Source organism: Benincasa hispida, chromosome 9 (genome assembly GCF_009727055.1).
Source record: "Benincasa hispida cultivar B227 chromosome 9, ASM972705v1, whole genome shotgun sequence".
Taxonomy (NCBI): domain Eukaryota; kingdom Viridiplantae; phylum Streptophyta; class Magnoliopsida; order Cucurbitales; family Cucurbitaceae; genus Benincasa; species Benincasa hispida.
The window spans coordinates 12412029-12418677 of record NC_052357.1 but is presented as its reverse complement, the minus strand read 5'-3'; the positions used below and the strand labels follow the sequence as shown (position 1 = coordinate 12418677).

Sequence of the window (6649 nt, the reverse complement as noted above, 5' to 3'; positions counted from 1 at the left end):
ATTACTCTTGGGTTTGCAGCGTTGCAACGCTGGCTCCCCCGAATTATCTTTTATCATTTTCGCATAAATTGCTTCTAATGCTTAGTTTTCTGAAATTACTCAATAAACCACATCAAACTAAACAAAACTAGAAATAGTCGTTCTAAATTTGAAGGTAATAGAACTTTGCTAGTCTCGAGCAAAGAAAAGAAAGAAACACAAAGTAGGAGAAATAATGAATACTAAAATGAAAAGATTCTAAGCATGCATTCTTTTATTCCGGTTTCATCAGCATTTCAACATATACAATACTCTTCCATAGAAAAATTCATACACATCCTAAACATTGAGAGTTTCTAAAGCCAAAACTTTTTATCCCTTGTGTGTGTGACTCCTCCTTTAATTCAAAACTCAACAACTGACTTAAGATTTATTTAAGCTTCATCAGTTTTCCCCTTAATCTAATTGAAGCATCATTCATCAAGCATCACCACAAAGGAAGTAATATGTCCACCTGGATGTCTTATTTCTTTTTTATTTTATTTTATTTTTTTATTTTCAATAATAAAAGGGCCATAAACTTGCATCATTTTACCTAGGGGCACTAACTTTCACACATCCACTATAGGGATCCATACCTGATCAATTCTCAGGTGTCCTGACTGATCACAACAAAGGAAACTCTTTTTTCCTCATCCATGCATACACATTACAAGTTTAAAATAATAAAAGAAAATATTTCTTTCAAACGCATGAGTGCACACTCTATTTTTTTTTCTCAAAGGCAATACTAATATTCTTTTCTTTCCTCTTAGTCTAACATTATAAACCATCATGCAAGCCACTCTCTAACTAGTGGGGCCTTTCGAGGTAACAACCAACTTGACTTAAATTTATGCTTTGTTTAGTTAGAGGTTCTAAATTAAAGTGGTTTGTGCTCAAGATAACAGGATGCAAAGAGGGATTTAGAACAAAGAACACTTAAGACAGGACTATGCTATCTAATTTCTACTTCAAAGCATGTCATACGTCATGAGTGACTCATCAACCATCATTATAAGAGAAAATAACCAAAGAAAACAAATCAATCAGTCTCAGCATTCTTCCTAACCAAAATTTCAAAAAATTTCAATTTTTTCTTGAAAATCAACAATAACATGCATATATCAATCAACTAAAAAACATCATGCACAAAGTACGCCCCCCACCCCAAACTTAAAAAGATGCATTGTCCCCAATGCATAACATATAAAACAATCACACAATAGATGAGTGATACAAGCCTGGGTATGAGCGGGGATCCACGAATTTGGATGGCGATCTAGTGCTTGAAAATACTTGAGCAACATCTCCAACCTGGGGATCAAAAGAAAAAAGAAATCATGAGGTAGCTCTCTATCCTAAAAAATCAATCAAATAACAATTGAAAAAAAATATAAAAAAAAAAAAAACGGAATACATGGGTTGCCTCCCAAAAAGCATTTAGTTTAACGTCCTTAGCTAGACTAGGTCTCCAATTCAACCAAATTTTCAAGGTGGCTTCATCACTCCATGCACTAAAGCACCTGAGATGAATAATTTTCTTCCACACTGGCATTCACACAGAAGATTAGTCGAACAACAATCACCATAAAATGCATAATCCTCTTTCCCTTTGTCCATGAGTTCTATATCTCCCTTTCGAATATAATCTAGAAAATTTACCTTACCTTCCTTAGAAGATTGTTCAAGACTACTTACTTTTTCCTTGCCCTTTCCTTTACAAAGGGACTGTCTAGAATTTTCACAAACAACTTCATTGATCTCTTGGCACGAACTTACAAGCTCCTCGGGCTTAGAAGAATGAAAAATGTTGAACTTCATCTTCTCATCATTCACCCAAAGTGTAAGCTCGCCCGCATATACATCAATCAATGCTCTGCCTGTGGCTAGGAATGACCTTCCAAGGATGATGGAAATTTCAGAGTCTTCTTCCATATCCAGGACCACAAAATCTGCTAGGAAGATGAAATCACCAACTTTAACTAGAACATCCTCTACTACATCACGAGGATGAGCGAGGGAACGATCTGTTAACTGCAATGATAACGTCATCGGCTATACCTCTCCTATGTCCAGTTTTCTGTACAAAGATAAAGACATCAGATTAATTGAGGCTCCTAAATCACATTAAGCTTTGTTTACCGTCAGATTCCCTATATTGCAGGGGATCGTAAAACTCCCAGGATCCTTCAATTTTTGCGGTAGCTTCTTCTGCAATATAGCACTGCACTCCTCATTTAAGCTAAGTGTCTCATACTTTTCAAACTTCTTCTTTGAAGACAACATTTCCTTCATGAACTTCACATAATTTGGCATTTGTTCCAGAGCATCTGCAAAAGGAATATTTATGTCAAGCTTCTTAAAAATATCTAAAAATTTAACAAATTGATCATTCAATTTCTTCTTCTGAAAGCGCTAGGGATAGGAGATTTTATTCAACACAGCAGGTGAAGGTTCAAAACTACTCCCTGATTTGGATGATACAGGAACATCTCCCTTTTTCCTTTGATTCACATTACCAGCTGTAGGACTCAATACCACTTGTTTCTCTATCTGGTCTGTCATAGGATGCACAATATTTCTCCCACTTCTCAAGGTTATTTCTTTGCACACTTCCCTTAGGTTTCTCTTCGTACAGCTAGGAAAAGCTCCTTTGTTCATAGTATTCAATGTAGCAGCGATCTGGCTAACCTGAACCTCAAGGATTTGGATAGCTTTCCCATGACTTGTTACTGTGCTCTCGAAGAAATTGGTTCTGCTCCTTGATCCTTTTATGAAATCCCTAAGCAAAGCCTCCACAGATGGTTTCTTTTAAAAAAAAAATTGAGGTTCCTGCAAAACACTTTTATTGTTACCATATGAAAAATTCTCATGATTGCGCAAACCTAGGTATAATGAGTGGGTTGGTTCATCTGATAAGAATTTTGGTGGGCTTCTTGAAATGGGTTCGCTTGGTGCACACAATTTTCTTGCTTAGGGTTCGGTACTTCCCATGATGTAGGTGCATTACAAGCCACCATCAATGCAATCGATGGTTGAGTACCCGTGGACAAGAGATTAATGGCATTAGTCAAAGTAGCCATCTGCGCCTTTAAAGCATTTACCTCTTCAAGTTCATAAATCCCAACAACTCTAGATGAAGATCATTCTGAGGGCCAATTATAGCTCGTGGCAGCCATGTCCTCTAATAATTCCTTAGTAGCATCAGCAGCTTTTGCAAAAATTGAGCCACCTGCAGTAGAATCCAAGATGGATTTCATTGTATTGGTTAACTCATTGTAGAACAACTGGATTTGTAACCAGCCAGGATATCTACGCTGGGGCACTTCCGCAGGAACTCCTTATAGTGCTCTCATGCCTCGAATAACTGTTTGTTCTCTCTCTGTCTAAATATGCCAATTTCTGTTCTCAGTTTACTCGTTTTCGCAGGAGGGAAGAATTTATTCATAAAGGCTTGGGCCAACTCATCCCATGTGGTTATGTTTCTCGTAGTAAGTAACTCCAGCCAATCTTTTGACTTGTCCCATATAGAAAAAGGAAACAATCTCAATCGAATAGCATCAGAAGAGACTCCGTTTATTTTTATCGTTTCGCTAATTTCCAGGAAAGAGCGGATGTGCTTATGCGGATCTTCGTGTGGAGTTCCTCTGAATGCGAGGTCCCATGCCATCTGAATTAAACCAGCTCAAAATTATTGGTATTAATTGGGGCCTCAACAATGCCCGCCTGAGTTGTAAGGTCAACCGGTTGGAAATAATCTCTGATATTTCTAATAGCTACCCCTTAGTCTCCCATGGCATCAAACTCAACTCTTATGTTCCTTCTTACTCTTCTCAAAATCCGTTCAAGTTCTGGATCACAAGGAACAAGTTCAGCATGTTGACTTCTTTGCATACATAAGATTCTACAACAACTACAAAAAACAAATAATAATAATAATAATAACGCCCAAGTTAAGATCAACTCAGTCCTTAGTAATATTAAGCTTGGAAAAAAAAAAGTTTTCTTGTTAGTCCTCGACAATGGTGCCAAAAACTTGATGTGTGGACGCAAACATACGTATCGAAGTAATAAATCCCAAAATAGGATATTATCCTTAGGGATTGGCGTGAGCAATTTTTTTTTTCTAAGCTTAGCTATCACAGTTCTTTGTCAATTTTATCCAGGCAACCAGAAGATGATTTTTATCAATGATTACAACAAAAATTCAATCACACACAAATATAATTCAGAGTGAAACTAATCCAGGGTGTTGTTTCAATTAGGAAGTACAATGAGTTATGACATGCAATTGATTGAATCGATAGACTGAGGCTAGAAGTTCTAAAATCAATAAATCCTCTTTCGAGCTTAAACCATCCTAATAACCAACCATCGACTCGAATCTCTTCTATCGCTTGATTAGTTACAACATTAAGACCCTTCAATCCCACCCCTTATTTGTAATGACCCGACCCCCTAGGACTCAAGTTAGGCCATTACTAAATAAATGATTCCATGGAACTTAAAACAACACCCTTTTATGGTGAAATAAATGCTAAATAAATAAGTTAAGTTCAAAAGTCCTTCATTAAATTCAAATATTAAAAAAAAAACAATATGGTACCCATAAATCATAATTGATAATAAATAAGTCTGAAAAGAATTCTTAATAGTAAGTTTCAAACATCAAAACCGAAAGTTTTAAAAAAACATGAAAAGAAATCTAAATCTCATGAGCGGAAGCATAAAACTGGTCCTAGTGGCTCAATCACGAATTCCGCTTGTCAATCGTCGGTGCATCTCTACCTTTACCTGAAACAACAACATGAGAAAAGATGAGTATAAAATACTCAGTAAGTAACCCCACTACTGGGGTCAGGCTAGGTATCTATGTCCTTTAGATGTCTATCTCTGGTGGAACATATAAACTGCTCTAGTCCTCATGGGACACATACATACATGAAAAACTGATTTCTATCCTACTGTAGTTAAGTATACCCATTACCTTTAGTAAGTCTCGTAGAACCCACAACCTCTGGTGAATCTTGAAGGAAACACAACCTCTGGTGAATCCCGAAGGAAGCACAACCCCTGGTGAATCTCCAAGGAAACACAACCCCTGGTGAATCCCGAAGGAAACACAATCCCTGGTGAATCCCGAAGGAAACACAATATCTAGTGGGCATCTAACTAATCAGTAAAGACACTATCACAGTCTCAACATCACAAGTATCACAACATGGTCCTATAACATACATATACACCTCAACATCATGGCTATACAACATGCATGTATGCCTCAATATCCTCATATCAAATACAACCTCAGTGAATCAATTATTATCTCATACTAGCATTCAAGTATTTACATGCACAAATAAATCTTTCAGATTCTCATACAAGAACATATATCGGTCATACTATACTATCCGTCTATCATGCTATCGTTCTGCCATAATATTCATCTATCATACTAGCATATATCTAGTGCCTGGCCTGTGGGCAGTTCCAATAGTAAGATTACTTATATCAAATTAAGTGCAAAACTAGTCCAAGCGAACAAACTCCTGTCTAGCTTCCCACAACCTTAAATTAGGTCATAGAACACAAATCAAAAATCACTTTTAACTTTTAAGCCCAAATCCAACAGACAAATCATTCGAAACTTACCAACACGACTTACCCAAAAATTTGGCTAAAATCCAAATCCACTTTATTACTTCATCAATGGACTCCAACCTATGCATAAGTCATAATTAAAGCTCACATAATCAATTTATAGCAATAACAGTCAACCAAAAAAGGGTTTCAAAACCTTTGTACTCACTAAAATCCTTCAAAACAACTTCGAGTTTGTCGAAAAAAATGACTTATGACACACCAAAACAACCTTCGACCCGCTGGACAGTATCTTAAAACTTTCAAACCTCCAAATCTAGCATCCACCATAATGGGTAAATTAAAAATCCAAACCAAAATCAAGTAGGTAACCAAAATTAACCAAAGAAAACCAAAAAAAATTCATGAATCTTTTTACCCACTAGATTCCCCACCGGTCGTGGAGTGTTCGACGGCGGCGACGGGCGAAACTAAGCAGAAATGATGGCTAGATGTCAGATCTGACGGGTCTGATACGAATAATGACGACTGACGTGAACGAATTTGGTGGTGGAACTGACTGAAGGCAGCTTGATGGACTTACCTGCGATGCTGATTTGACCGGTGAAGAAGGCGTCAGGCGCGAGCGCTGAAGGGATGCGGCGAAGAAACTGCCGGCGATGGAACTGGGTAGCTGGGCGTCGACAGGACGGCTTCAGTTGGCGGGAGAAGATCTGGGCAGCGTCTTCGAGGGTCAGCCGACCAGCTGCACTGCAGAGCACGAACGGACGTCCCAGTTGGTGGCTAGATCTCGCAAGGGCAGACGATCCACTCGGCGGTTGGATGACATGACGTCGAATGGGGGAAAAGGCTGGGCGCTGCTCGACAGCTCAACTGAAGCCGATTCCAACGACGACGAACGGCGAGCAGTGAAGCTATAGCTGAGGGACGTCTCGGTGGTGTAAGGAAGAAGAAGAGAAAGGGAAAGAAAAAGAAGAAAAAGAAAGAGGACAGAAAAAGGAAAAGGAAATAAATAAAATATATTTAT

At 38.1% G+C, this 6649-nt stretch overlaps 1 long non-coding RNA gene across 4 annotated transcripts; it reads right to left on the bottom strand.

Moving 5' to 3' along the window:
- Positions 1 to 4751: 4751 nt before the first annotated feature.
- LOC120087128 lies at positions 4752 to 6634 on the bottom strand. 4 transcript variants are annotated; one of them, XR_005484439.1, is made up of 4 exons: positions 5831 to 6633; positions 5687 to 5742; positions 5009 to 5150; positions 4752 to 4815 (listed from the first exon to the last, which is right to left on the bottom strand). It is a non-coding gene; the product is annotated as an uncharacterized LOC120087128 (long non-coding RNA). The 4 variants fall into 4 exon arrangements; XR_005484438.1 differs by having other exon boundaries at positions 5009 to 5122; XR_005484437.1 differs by having other exon boundaries at positions 5687 to 6634.
- Between the last annotated feature and the right edge of the window lie 15 nt (positions 6635 to 6649).